The sequence below is a fragment of the Oncorhynchus nerka genome, linkage group LG16 (genome assembly GCF_034236695.1).
Source record: "Oncorhynchus nerka isolate Pitt River linkage group LG16, Oner_Uvic_2.0, whole genome shotgun sequence".
NCBI lineage: Eukaryota > Metazoa > Chordata > Actinopteri > Salmoniformes > Salmonidae > Oncorhynchus > Oncorhynchus nerka.
In genome coordinates this window covers 34,534,311-34,549,512 of record NC_088411.1, presented here as the reverse complement: position 1 = coordinate 34,549,512, position 15,202 = coordinate 34,534,311, and the positions used below count along the sequence as shown (strand labels likewise).

The 15,202-nt window shown below is 41.1% G+C and overlaps 1 protein-coding gene across 1 annotated transcript in view; it reads right to left on the bottom strand.

The window, feature by feature from the left end:
* The window catches only part of LOC115144502 (CUB and sushi domain-containing protein 1-like), a 415,143-nt gene that overhangs the window by 381,968 nt on the left and 17,973 nt on the right, over nucleotides 1–15,202 (bottom strand).

Genomic DNA, 15,202 nt, shown 5'->3' with positions numbered 1-15,202 from the left:
AGCTACAGCCACTTTGTCAAAATGTAACCTCATTAACTCAAACTCTTGTTGGTTATAAAGAGCAAGAACAAGCATCTTTTCTTATCTGCTACAGGAGCTAGTGGAGAGAGGAGAGATGGAAGAAGAAAAAAACAGGACACAGTCCTTTATCTGGGAACATGCATAGATGCAGATTTATCTCCAGTGCCTTCATTTCTGTCTCCTCCTCTGCAGCAGAAAACCATCTACAGCCACACAGTGAGTGGGAAAAGATGTCAGTAATCTGCAGCAGATTCAGAGGCTGTTAGCACCAGAAGCTCCTAAGAGTAGCCCCTTTTTCCCCATCCTTAAACCATTCTAGTTTTCACTGTTTGATTTGATGAATTTGCTGGTTAAACCCTAATGTGTACAGTCCCCCCCCCCCCCCGATTCAATCTCCCTCTCTCTGATATAGACACACACACACACACACCCACGCACACACACACACACACACACACACACGCACACACACACACAGTCTTGCACTTATTCACATTAACATCAGGAACATTGCCCTCTAAAACACATGCCAGATGCCAACAGGCTTTAGGACTTTTGTTTGCCTTGTTTGTGCATGACTTGAGCATAATTTTGGACAATACAAAGGAAAAGACAACTGAAAATCGGAGGAAATATCCGCTGTTTGGTTGAAACAGAAGAAGATGCATGCCCATCCATAAACAGTGAAGCAAAAGGTAACAGGTTACATGTTAGTACGACAGACACTATTGGTTTCTATTCATGTTTGTCTACGAAAGTGATTTATTAACAGTTCATGCACCATACTTTAAGTTTACAGTTGTTCTTGTCACTCATTACTCTAAAGAGGTCTTAGGTGGTTTATCAATGTAAATGTACATTCCCAATTTCTTTTTTTTTTAGTTTCTTTTTTTAACTTTTCTGTTCTTTTGCACACCAATATCTCTACCTGTACATGACCATCTGATCATTTATCACTCCAGTGTTAATCTGCAAAATTGTAATTATTCGCCTACCTCCTCATGCCTTTTGCACACAATGTATATAGACTCCCCTTTTTTTCCTACTGTGTTATTGACTTGTTAATTGTTTACTCCATGTGTAACTCTGTGTTGTCTGTTCACACTGCTATGCTTTATCTTGGCCAGGTCGCAGTTGCAAATGAGAACTTGTTCTCAACTAGCCTACCTGGTTAAATAAAGGTGAAATAAAAAAAATAAAAAAATGTTTGATTTGTTTTTCAGACCCTTTACATTGCAAATCTTGCACTTTAGTCTTCATCTGTCTCCAAATTTACTCTTAATAGTTCTGCATTTAACTGACTACACATTTTTCAAGGGTGTGTTGGTAATTGAGACAACCTTGAGAAACAGATTTTACAATTGTATACTCTCCATACAGTATATATGCCCTAAAGTGCCACTTTAGCTACAAATCCTTCTTGAAAATCACCCCAGGTCTGGTGAAGTAGGCATATTTCAGCTTAAGTTTACCCTTCCTAAGATTCATTTAATTCTACAAGGTCCGTTTAAACATCACATTTTTTCCCAGACGAGGTACTGTTACATGGTGCTCTATCTCAATGCCACTGATATTTAGATTTTCCCCAAAACGTTGAATGTCATATCCATTTACTATAATACAAAACTACACCTGTGACATACTCTGTATACTGCAGGAACTGATGTGGCTATTTTAGTTCAGCTCTTCTACTCTGCATGTCTATATTCAATGGTTAAAATGTTTTATGGCTTCACATATGATAAAGTAATGAATCACACAACATTACAGAATGAAAACCTTACAATGAAACCACGTAAAGGATATTTCCATGGCAACTGTATCCTATACGTGTAATTTCAAGCCTATGATGTTTGAAAAATGACATTATTCCCAGATCCCTGTGGGAGGTGTGACCTGCTTTAACTCCCCCTTATCTGTTTCAAAATTACATTTGACTGTCACCTACAGTAAGTCGGTGCCAGAACATCCATCAAGTCCATGTCCCTCTTCTCCAGACTTTTTTCATCTCACATCCCTGTCATTCTCTCAGTCCTCTCTGCATGGCTAGAGTGCAGTATCGTAGTAACCATGTGGAACATATACCACTCGTCCAAGATCCTCTTCTGTGTGTGAAGCAGCTCTCACGACAGACTGGGAGACCGTCCATGGCCATGGCCCCCCTTCTGACTTGCTTCCTTATCGCTTGGATTCAGATAGACATCAATTGGGCGGGTCACCTACAGACGTAGGATCTGAATTTGATATCTCTTTTGTTGCTGAGAATATGTAGATGAGCTTTGGGATTTACATAAATTCACAGAAAACCCACACTAACACACAATTATTTTAACAGTATTGCACTTTTCATCTAGCCTTCATTTGGCCAGATAGAATGTATTCGTAATTGAAATGTTGTTACGTTACAGCCTTATTCTAAAATCGATTAAATAAATACAAAGTCTCATCAATCTACACACAATACCACATAATGACGAAGTGAAAACAGTTTTTATTTTATTTTTGCAAACGTATTAAAAATCAAAAACAGAAATACCTTATTTACAAAGTATTCAGACTAATTGCTTTGAGACTTGAAAAAGCTCAGGTGTATCCTGTTTCCATTTATCATCCTTGAGATGTTTCTACAACTTGATTGGAGTCCATCTGTGGTAAATTCAATTGATTGGTCATGATTTGGAAAGACACACAACTGTCTATATAAAGTCCAACAGTTGACAGTGCATGTCAGAGCAAAAACCAAGCCATGAGGTCAAAGGAATTGTCCGTAGAGCTCTGAGACAGGATTGTGTCGAGGCACAGATCTGGGGAAGGGTACAAAAAATGTCTGCAGCATCGAAGTTCCCCAAGAACACAGTGGCCTCCATCATTCTTAAATGGAAAAACTTTGGAGCCACCAAGACTCTTCCTAGAGCTGGCTGGCGGGCCAAACTGAGCAATCGGGGCAGAAGAGCCTTGGTCAGGGAGGTGACCAAGAACCTGATGGTCACTCTGTCAGAGCTCCAGAGTTTCTCTGTGGAGATGGGAGAACCTTCCAGAAGGACAATCATCTCTGCAGCATGCCACCAATCAGGCCTTTATGGCACAACGCATCACCGGGGGCAAACTACCTGCCCTCCAGGACAGGACACCTACACCACCCGATGTCACAGGAAGGCCATAAATATCATCAAGGACAACAACCACCCGAGCCACTGCCTATTCACCCCGCTATCATCCAGAAGGCGAGGTCAGTACAGGTGCATCAAAGCAGGGACCGAGAGACTGAAAAACAGCTTCTATCTCAAGGCCATCAGACAGTTAAACAGCCACCACTAACATTGAGTGGCTGCTGCCAACATACTGACTCAACTCCAGCAACTTTAGTAATGTAAAAATGGATGAAAAATGTATCACTAGCCACTTTAAACAATGCCACTTCATATAATGTTTACATACCCTACATTACTCATCTCATTTGTATATACTGTACTCTATACCATCTACTGCATCTTGCCATCTTGATGTAATACATGTATCCCTAGACACTTTAAACAATGCCACTTTTATATGTTTACATACCCTACATTACTCATCTCATATGTATATACTGTACTCGATACAATCTACTGCATCTTGCCTATGCCGTTCTGTACCATCACTCATTCATATATCTTTATGTACATATTCTTCATTCCTTTACACTTGTAGTGTAAGGTAGTTGTTGTGAAATTGTAAGGTTAGATTACTCGTTGGTAATTACTGCATTGTCAGAACTAGAAGCACAAGCATTTCGCTACACTCAAATTAACATCTGCTAACCATGTGTACGTGACAAATACAATTTGATTTGATATGGTAGAGTCCTCAGTAAAAGGCGCATGACAGTCCACTTGGAGTTTGTCAAAAGGCACCTAAAGGACTCTCAGACCATGAGAAACAAGATTATTTGATTTGATGAAACCAAGATTGAACTCTTTGGCCTGAATGGTTTATGGAAACCAAGTACCGCTCATCACCCTGCCAATACCATCCCTACGGTGAAGCATGGTGGTGGCAGCATCATGCTGTGGGGATGTTTTTCAGAAGCAGGAACTGGGAGACTAGTCAGGGTTGAGGGAAAGATGAACAGAGCAAAGCACAGAGAGATCGTTGATGAAAACCTGCTCCAGAGCGCTGGAAGATTCACCTTCCAACAGGGCAACAACCGTAAGCACACAGTCAAGACAACGCAGGAATGCCTTCGGGACAAGTCGCTGAATGTCTTTGACTGGCGCAGCCAGAATCTTAGACTTGAACCCGGTCAAACATCTCTGGAGAGACCTGAAAAGAGCTGTGCAGCTATTTTCAGCTATCCAACCTGACAGAGCTTGAGAGGATCTGCAGAGAAGAATGGGAGAAACTCCCCAAATACAGGTGTGTCAAGCTTATAGCGTCCTACCCAAGAAGACTCCAGGCTGTAATCGCTGCCAACTATGCTTCAACAAAGTACTGAGTAAAGGGTCTAAATACTTATGTAAATGTGATATTTCAGTTTTACATTTTGTATAAATCTTCACAACTTTCTGAAAACCTGTTTTTGCTTCATCATTATGGGGTATTGTGTGTAAATTGATGAGTGGGAAAAAGCACTACATTTTAGAATAAAGCTGTAACGAAACAAAACAAAATGTAGAAAAAGTGAAGGGGTCTGAAAACTTTCCGAATTCACAGTAATAGTCTAACCACCGATCAAGCATCATTATGGACTAAACATAAAAATCCTGTTGCAGCAGGATTATTTTGCTGTGGCAATAGTGGTAAAATGAAGGTCCTCCATGTATAGTGTCCTACAGAGCCACACAACACAGCATGGTGGTAGTAGAGTGAGTCATGCCTGAATCACACACATGGCCTGCATAAGTCTGTCTGTCTGTGGCCCACATTCTCCAGCACCACCGGGTGAGCTTGGTACTGATTTTACATATTTTTGTTTTTAGGGATAAACCACCAGCAAAATCATTGTACGCCTCCGCTTTTTCTGTGAAAGGGAGTAATGTTTCATAAATAAAGACATTGCAGTTCTGCTCATCTGTCTGCTGGTTTAAACTAATGTAGCTTCAATAGCAGACTTTATTAGGAGGAAGAAGATCATTGAATCATCTACCCTTCAATCGAAAGTAAATAACCCCATCTCCTTAATTTACCATATTAGCTCTAAACACACATGACAATCTGGTGTGGCTCTAAATCCTTGATCTTGCTCTCTGCAAAAGTAGGATATTTTTTTCGTTTTACTTCAAACTGAAAATTTAATCTAAACCCTCTAACCCAGCTACCCCAACCCCGTTGGTATAACTGCTTGCTTATCGTTCCTATAAAATTCCCTTTCATTATGTGTCTTCTTTCATGTGACTATCCTTTTCAGTTTCTGATTCAAAGACCTGAGGTGCGTGCAACAAGGGAAATTGTTTGCGAACGTAATATATTCCATTTGTTTTGTGTTAGCCGCGACCATTCGCTAACATTAGCTTACAGTCTGAGAAGGAACAGTAATGTGCGTCGAACGTAAATGTCTGTTTTCGGTCTAAACTGCCACTAAAAATAATAAAGTGGTCATGTAGACGTTCTACTATATTTAGGAGGAAAGTCGTTTTCAGTTTGAATATTGTTGCTAAAAAGCCACAGTAATCAAATCAAACCAAATTGTATTTGTCACAAGCGGCAAATACAACATGCCGTGAAATGCCCTTAACCAACAATGCATTAAAAAATAAAAGAGCAACAATAAAATAACAATAACGAGGCTTTATACAGGGGATACCGGTACCGAGTCAGAGGTACAGCTAGTCAAGGTAATTGAGGTAATATGTACATGCAGGTAGGGGTAAAGTGACATTGCATAGATAATAGATAATAAACAGCAAGTACTAGCAGCATAAAAAACAGGGGGTGGGGTCAATACAAATAGTCCGGGTAGCCATTTGATTAGCTGTTCAGGAGTCTTATGGCTTGGGGGTAGAAGCTGTTCAGAAGCCTTTTGGTCATAGACTTGGCGCTTCGGTACCACTTGCCGTGTGGTAGCAGAGAGAACAGTCTATGACTAGGGTGGCTGGAGCCTTTGGCAATTTTTAGGGCCTTCCTCTGACACCGCCTGGTATAGAGGTCCTGGATGGCAGGAAGCTTGGCCTCAGTGATGTACATGGCCGTACGGACTACCCTCTGTAGAGCCATGCGGTCGGAGGCAGAGCAGTTGCCATACCAGGCGATGATTTAACCAGTCAGGATGCTCTCGATGGTGCGGCTGTATATCTTTTCAGTCTCCTGAGGGGGAATAGGTGTTGTCGTGCCCTCTTCACAACTGTTTGTTGGTGTTTGTTGGTGATGTGGATACCAAGGAAATCTCAACCTACTCCATTGCAGCCCGTCAATGAGAATGGGGGCATGCTCGGCCCTCCATTTCCTGTAGTCCACGATCATCTCCTTTGTCTTGATCACGTTGAGGGAGAGGTTGTTGTCCTGGCACCACTCTTCCAGGTCTCTGTTCTCCTCCCTGTAGGCTGTCTCATCGTTGTCGGTGATCAGGCCTACCACCGTTGTGTTGTCGGTAAACTTAATCCTTACAAAAATAGCTGTTGGATATTTCACCGTAACATTTTGGAATGTTCATTGAAATCCCTCAACTGAAATTGTTACTCTGGCAGTCAACAATCAAATCCTTCCTCTGTGAGGTTGGCAAAGCAACCACCCCCTTTTATATCTATCATCTAATAATCTCACCACGTATAATTGTATAATTGTTCTCAATGTGAATATGCTTTCAGTGCAGACATTTCATTCTCCATCACTACTCATACAGTCCTTGTATGATATGAATGTTGTTTTAGGAGTTGTGCCTGAAAGCGCTATTCATTTTGCTCAACAGTGGAGGTATTGCTTTCGTAAATTATACGTAGAAACTTCCTTTGAAAGAGCATATACACTGTTCTACTAACATCCACAAGGTATTGAAAATGGTCTATAATGCATGGAATTGTACAGGTTTTTAGAAAAGTTAAGTATTGTAAATATATACAGTATAATTTAGATATTCATCAGAAGAGCATCTGGGATTTCACAACAGCAGGAGGAAGTTGAACATCATTAATCATTGGACAATTCCCAGATTTCCTTCTGACATTTATCTCTCTCGATTACAGAGCTGATCAGTGCAACTCAATTCAATTTGTGGGTTCCCTGCTAATACTGCCTCATGTATCTCCTCATGAATGCATATTTCACAGTGGCTTTCTTTATGTAGCTACCCAAGCACATTAAGTACCTTAGAAAGGTTACAGAGGTTACAAGCATCAATTAGAGTCCGTTTTCAGTGTGAAACGCTCTGTATCAATGTGTCTGTCACCTGATTTCTCAACATTTCACACAACATCAATCTCACTTCTCTAAGCTACTGTGATTTAATTAAATTAACAAAGTGGAGAATCAGATTTTATCAGACCTGGGTTCAAATGGTATTTATTTTCTTTAAAATATGTTGATTGAGCATACCTGGAGTGCCAAATGGCAGTCTGAACTTGACATGGTATAAGTATAGCTTTTGACATTATCTCCCTGAATAATCCCACATCAACACTGAGTTGATGCTTCAGCAAACAGTCCCTGAAACTCAAAAGGAGCAGATTAGTTGTGTGGAGACACAGTCTCTGAAACTCAAGGGGAGCAGATTAGTTGTGGGGAGACAAACAGTCCCTGAAACTCAAGAGGAGCAGAATAGTTGTGGGGAGACAAACAGTCCCTGAAACTCAAGAGGAGCAGATTAGTTGTGTGGAGACACAGTCTCTGAAACTCAAGAGGAGCAGATTAGTTGTGTGGAGACACAGTCTCTGAAACTCAAGAGGAACAGATTAGTTGTGTGGAGACACAGTCTCTAAAACTCAAGAGGAGCAGATTAGTTGTGTGGAGACACAGTCTCTGAAACTCAAGAGGAACAGATTAGTTGTGTGGAGACAGTCTCTAAAACTCAAGAGGAGCAGATTAGTTGTGTGGAGACAGTCTCTAAAACTCAAGAGGAGCAGATTAGTTGTGCTGGAGACAGTCTCTAAAACTCAAGAGGAGCAGATTAGTTGTGTGGAGACAGTCTCTGAAAGAAAAAGAGCAGAATAAAGCGAGCTCATGTGGGGTGACAAGACTGCAAGGGAATGAGTGGGACCCTCCAACTCTTCTCAATGGCAGGAGTCTCATCAAGCAGTGTTATTGGAAAACAACCGTCTGAGAGGCACCAAAGCAGGTCCGTTTACTCTAGTACCAGCGGTGCACACAGTGCAGACCGAATAAAAGAGGGAGCAGTATACTGCAGCAGGAGATGTGGGAGAGGTGGCAGTCCAGCCAATTAAGTCAGGCTTATGTTCAGAGACAGTCAGGCGTTCAGCTGAAAATCGCAGGAACCTCAGCGTTTTCTCCCACTGAATATGAGATGGGTGGCGGCGTGACACTGATCCCTCGCCGTGACAGGAGAGAGGATGTAGTCGGCGGTGAGCTATAGCACCAGAGTGATCTGTGGCACAACCTGTCAATCAGTGGAGCTGACTGAGAACCATGTTACACAAGACCAAGTGACACGCATTGAACATGGTATGAGTTTGTTGGTTTATATCATTCAATAATTGCTCACGGTATGGAACAAAAATAATATTGACTAAGCTCCGGGGTGGCCAGGGGGTTATGGGTTATTCTGAGCTGCTGAATTGTTGATCATTTCCATTCAAAGCATGCTTTAAATGACATTCCAAAGCAGTGCCACAAATGGCACGCTAAAAACATATTACTGCAACACTCAGGGTGAAGATGTGAAGTGTCCATGATGTTGTGAAAGTCTACTATAGACGTCCTATAACAAATGTATATGTAGCCCAACCACAACAGAAGCCTGTTATATAATCCTGCTATCAATGTATCACAATGTTCTATACTGCCATTAGTTCCTGAAGAAGACAGGTTGCCCATACTAAACTCCCCTTTAGGAGGATCATTTTGAAGCTTTCCCCCTCTAAACCCAACAGATGTGTTAAGCTTAATTGGAATGTGCTGTATTGTGCAAATTTGAATGACCAGGGCCCTCTCTGTCTTCTACAAAAGGGCAGATAGGAGTGTAAAAACGACTCATTATTGCAAGCTTGGTTAGATGTTTTTTAAACAGTACAGTATCTCTTTGATCTTTATAGAAGAACCAAATCTGTAATTAACACCACATTCCTCCACTCTCGCCTGAACACTTTATTGTCAAATGTGGATTAGACCCCAATTAACTTAATACCTCAGACAATTCACCTGAAAAGTCAGTCTGAATTTCATTGTATTTTTTATTCCATAGTATTAGTGAAACTAGACAATATGGCTCCATATTAAACTTGAGGTAGTCCTTTATTGAGTGTAAATAAATAAAAGTACTATATAAAAACCTACATTTTCAACAAAGAGTAGCTGTAAACAGCAGGTATTAAACATTACTTGTGCAGCTAAAACCCAAACAACCAAGCCACTGGGCACACACTGGTTGAATCAACATTGTTTCCATGTCATTTCAACGGAATTACGTTGAACCAAAGTGGAATAGACATTGAATTTATGTCGGTGCCCAGTGGGAAGTGACACTTAAAAGAAAAATGGAATCCTATAAAAGAACATGACACTGCTTGGGGCTGTCAGGTGGGTCTTTAGGTTGCCATTACCAAGGGAATCAAATCATCTGTTTCTACTAACCATTGACTTAACAGCAGGACTGATGAATTTAGATGTTTCCCATTACAATGTTCAGTAGACTGAAAGCCCCAAAATAAAATTTACTGTGCTTTTTCTCTTGGTTTTCAGTCCAGAGGCAAAGACAGCACTGAAAATAGTCACAAGCCCATTTGGAATATCATCAGAGTAAATCTACTCCATGGGAATTGAGGCAAACTTCTTTCACAGCTTGTGATTTTTGATTGTCAAAGCAAATGCCCTCCCTGACATGTCTCATCACAGGAAAGGAATTTGAAAAAGGGGATGATTTCTTTGCAATTGAAAAGTAAGACAAGCAATTATGAAATTGCAATAATCTTAGAATCCAGAAGGATTGATTTACTGTAGGTCATCTAAAAGGCCCAAGGGGTGGAGAGTACTCCTAGGACAGTGGTCGCCAACCGTCAATCTTCAAGGCCTTCCTAGTCGATCGCCAAATATTTCTGTTGAAAAGCCAACGAACGATAAAGGCTTGCGGCTCTTTTTTAAAATTGTGTTGAGCTGTTGCCGGTAGGTGCACTTGATTCAAAAGTCCTGCGCACCAGGTAAGCAAAGTGTTCCCATGAGACAAACTCTGCCTACCCGGCAGACCGGGAAAATCTGTGACTAAATCGAGTGCACCTACTGCGCTGCCCAATCGGATAGCTCAAATCACTGTGGCTACAGCGTTTCCATGACCCTGTCCACAGCCAAGTTTTTATTCAACACTATTACAAAACGCGCTTCTCCGTACTTCCCCTCGGGCTGCAGCTGCAATGAATGAGTAGCCAAGTATCGATAGCCCTGCGTTTTCTTATTATTAGCAGCTCATAGTGTCGATTTTAATATTAAGGAATATTTAACTTTCTCTGGTCATAGGAACAACATGAATTTGTGCATGAGGCAGATGCGGTGCGACTCGAGTTTCTCCATGAGGTGGAAGACAGTGTCCCCTCTTTCTGGTCAGTCTCACCGGAGGAAAAGAAGGAGAGAGCAGGGACCGTGATAGGCAGACCCTCTCTCTGGTCAGTCTCACCGGAGGAAAAGAAGGAGAGAGCAGGGACCGTGATAGGCTGACCCTCTCTCTGGTCAGTCTCACCGGAGGACAGGAAGGAGAGAGCAGGGACAGGAAGGAGAGAGCAGGGACAGGAAGGAGAGGACAGGAAGGAGAGAGCAGGGACAGGAAGGAGAGGACAGGAAGGAGAGAGCAGGGACCGTGATAGGCGGTTGGGAAAAATAGTTTTGAACCGTCATCCAACTCAGAATTCCAAGTCGGAAACTCGGGCATCTTTCTAGAGCTCCGACTTTTCGACCTGAAGATCACTGACGTCGTGATTTGACCTCGTTGACCATCAGATGCAGATACTATCAGTCCAGTAAAATAAAAAAGCAAATGATTGTTGAGTTTTGAACTATAATATGGACTGATGAACAATATTGGCAGGGCAATCATATAGCCAATATGCTGTGATAATGTATTAGGCCTAGTGCCCAAACCTTATTCGTACAAAACTGTTTATGTGATGTTCATAAAAATAAAAAAATCTGAGCAGTAGATCTCAGCTTGCTTTTTGAATGCAAAAGTGATCTTGACTCAGAAAAGGTTGGTGGCCACTGTTCTAGGACAATGACAATACGTATAGTCTTTCAATGTTACATTTAAGCCAGCATGGACAGAAGTTAAACAGATCTATAGCAAAAGAGAACAGACCAGTTCTAATGTAAAATCACTGTCATTGAATAATCTACCTCTCTTGGATGAAAGGGTTGGATCTTAAACAGGTTTGCATTCAAAGTGGTTACAAGACTGATTTAGATTTGACTATCGCCAATTTCAGTCAGCGGTAAGTAATATTGTCAAGTTATTCGCCTCAAATCTATTCTTAGACATATTTAATGAACTACATGTTCAGTTCATGGTATATTATTATACTCTATTAATCATGTTCACGTTGTATTATTATTTTCCATCGGTACGAAGATACATAACAAATGTGGTCCTGTATGGCTTAGTTGTAACGGTTTTCTTGACTTGAAGGAGAGGCGGACCAAAATGCAGCATGGTTTCTATTCATGGTTCTTTAATAAAGACTCTACACATGAACAAACGAACAAAACAAGAAACGTGAAAACCCAAAACAGCCCTATCTGGTGCAAACACAGAGACAGGAACAATCACCCACCAAAACCCAACACCAAACAGGCTACCTAAATATGGTTCCCAATCAGAGACAATGACTAACACCTGCCTCTGATTGAGAACCATATCAGGCCAAACATAGAAATAGACAAACTAGACATGTAACATAGAATGCCCACTCAGATCACACCCTGACCAAACAAAACATAGAAACATACAAAGCAAACTATGGTCAGGGTGTGACATTAGTTGGTAGAACACGGCATTGTAGGTTTGATTCCCAGGGCCACACATACAAAATATATGGCTGCATGACTAAGTTGCTTTGGATAAAGGTGTCTGCTAAATGGCATATATTATGACTATTATTGTGGGACAGTATATCAAAAATATCCAAACAAAAGCTTTACAAGTACTACAAACAAATCACATGTTGGAAAGATTGACCAAAGCTGAATATCTCCTTCAAAACCAAAATAGAAATGTCAAACAAAACATGGCTGTCTGCTCGACATCTATCTTGAATCTTGTTTCTTTTTTCCAAATACTCTCTCAGCTTGGTACCATTGTATAGAGAGTATGGTGCATTTGGCGAAGACAAGAAAGCAACACAATCATCCTGTCCCTTTTCTCTCAAGCTCACAACCTTTGATAGAGAGCTCTATATTGATTAAAATGTCCAAGATAGCCATATTAAGCTCCAGGGCCTTTACCACCACTCAGTTTGAGTTGTCTGTGTGTTAATAAATGTTTCCCTTCCCTGTTGAAAACAGCACACTTTGAGGGGGGGTCATGTGTTTCTCTTCCCTGTTGAAAACAGCACACTTTGAGGGGGGGTCATGTGTGTCTCTTCCCTGTTGAAAACAGCATACTTTGAGGGGGGGTCATGTGTGTCTCTTCCCTGTTGAAAACAGCATACTTTGAGGAGGGGTCATGTGTGTCTCTTCCCTGTTGAAAACACCACACTTTGAGGGGGGGTCATGTGTGTCTCTTCCCTGTTGAAAACAGCACACTTTGAGGGGGGGTCATGTGTGTCTCTTCCCTGTTGAAAACAGCACACTTTGAGGGGGGGTCATGTGTGTCTCTTCCCTGTTGAAAACAGCATACTTTGAGAGGGGGTCATGTGTTTTTCTTCCTTGTTGAAAACACCACACTTTGAGAGGGGGGTCATGTGTTTCTCTTCCCTGTTGAAAACAGCATACTGTGAGAGGGGGTCATGTGTTTTTCTTCCTTGTTGAAAACAGCATACTTTGAGGGGGGGTTATGTGGTTCCCTCTCCTTCATGCCTACTTGAACCTGATTGTTTTTTTAATCATTTTTTTTACAAAATGAAAGTGCTGGCATGCAAATTGATAGATTTACCCTCTAAGACAGTTATTACACAGAGATACCCTAAGGAACAATGTGCTAGTAATTGCAATGTTGCAAACATGAGGATGGGCTGTTGTACATAATTTACCTTAATAGTTATTATTCATAATAGTCATTCGAAACAATTTAAAATTCCTGTTAGAATGTGTCCTTAGACGACATGATTAGTACAGATGTAGGATCTTAATATTTTCACGCTTTTGTTGCTGAGAAATTTCCTGCACAGCAGAAAATGCAAACTTGTAGTGTATCTGAGTTTTAAAAAGGCTTCTAAAATATGCAATTTCCACCTTCGAAATTCAGACTTGATTTGCCCTAGCGAAAAATGTATCCCATACAAAAATGGCCATTAATTATAATCCACATAATAATTCACATTTCCTGTTGCTGCAGGATTATTTTCCTGCTGTAGCAAACTGGCTCAAAGATACTACATCTGTATACTTGCCCTTCCCTACACAGCCCTCATTCTGTTGATGTGGCCTCTAATCAACAGTTAATAGAAACCCATATCCCTTTGTTTACAAGAATAGACGGTAGACGATGAAATGTGAAGCATTCAGGTATGCTTCTATGGCTTATGGCACTATTCGCGTGCTTTCAATTTTCAACCTCATTCAGGTCAGGTTATTAAAATGATTGTGATCGCCTCTGGGGAATTGGATTAGGTGCACCTCCTCCACCACCTACTGTCCTCCACTACTACTGTATTCAGACCTCGCTACACTACACACACACACACACACACACACACACACACACACACACACACACACACACACACACACACACACACACACACACACATACTCACAATGCACAATCCAGAACCACATAGATATCAGCCTTCTCACTCGACATAATGGTATTAATCATTTCAAGGAGATTAGCTGAACAGCCCACTGTAGCCTACTGTCTCTCTTCCTATTGCAAGTGGGCCCTTTCCCTCTCCATCTCCCTTCTGGAAGAGTTGTGGAGACATTTCATATTTGCCTTTTGAGGGCCATTCACCTATCCACACACATCTCGAAAATCATAGCTGAAAGGCCAAAGGAAACACTCACCAAGCAGAATTATTCCTCATTGTAGTGTGGTATCCAGACAGACAGGAAGTAGTTCATCTCCTGTAAATTGCTGTGATAGGAGTCCAATTAAGTATGAAACAAGGCTGTCAGAAGCTGCTTGGTGTACAACAGCCCAGGAGTAAACGCAGCATTGCCTGTGTCTACACAAGTTGATGTCCGTATCTGGGAACTGACTACTGCCATTAATAAAAGGCATGTTGCTTGCATACACAACTATCTCTCCAATGTGGGAATAATGAACAACCTTTGGCAGTGAGATCACTGCATGGGTAGCAAATCAACCGCTAAGGTAATCTCCCCCTTTGGCCATGAGGCCATGAAACAGACAGATGTTAGCCCTTTTATCACATACTGTTCTAAGGCTCTAATTCAATCACTGTGCATTGAAAAATTCAAACAGCACAAAATGTAAACTATCCTTGTCTGCATTCTAAACGGTTGAGATTCAAACTAATATTTTATGGATAGGTATGGTTTTGTTTGTATTCAAGTGCCCTGGGCTTTTGCGCCTGTAACACCTACAATTCAGCAAACACAACCTGAGATCAATCATTTTACAGATAAAAAGGTGTGAACAGGAACGTGAGATATGTGTGTATAACAAGACTTTATATGTAAATCTCCTATTTACACCACTGAATGAGTTACACAAATTCATGCATTAGGATTCAGCTCAAAGTGATTTATACTTGGTGTTATTTTTATTGATTCATATACAGTAACAACACACATTGCCCTTCAAGGTCTCAGTCAGGATTATGTAAATGTACTTGATTCATAAGGGAAGGTGTTTCGTAACACTCCAATGTTTATCAGAGGAAATAGAGGGAGCCCTTAGTTTGCCATGTCAGTTCCCAAGGTGGAATGATTC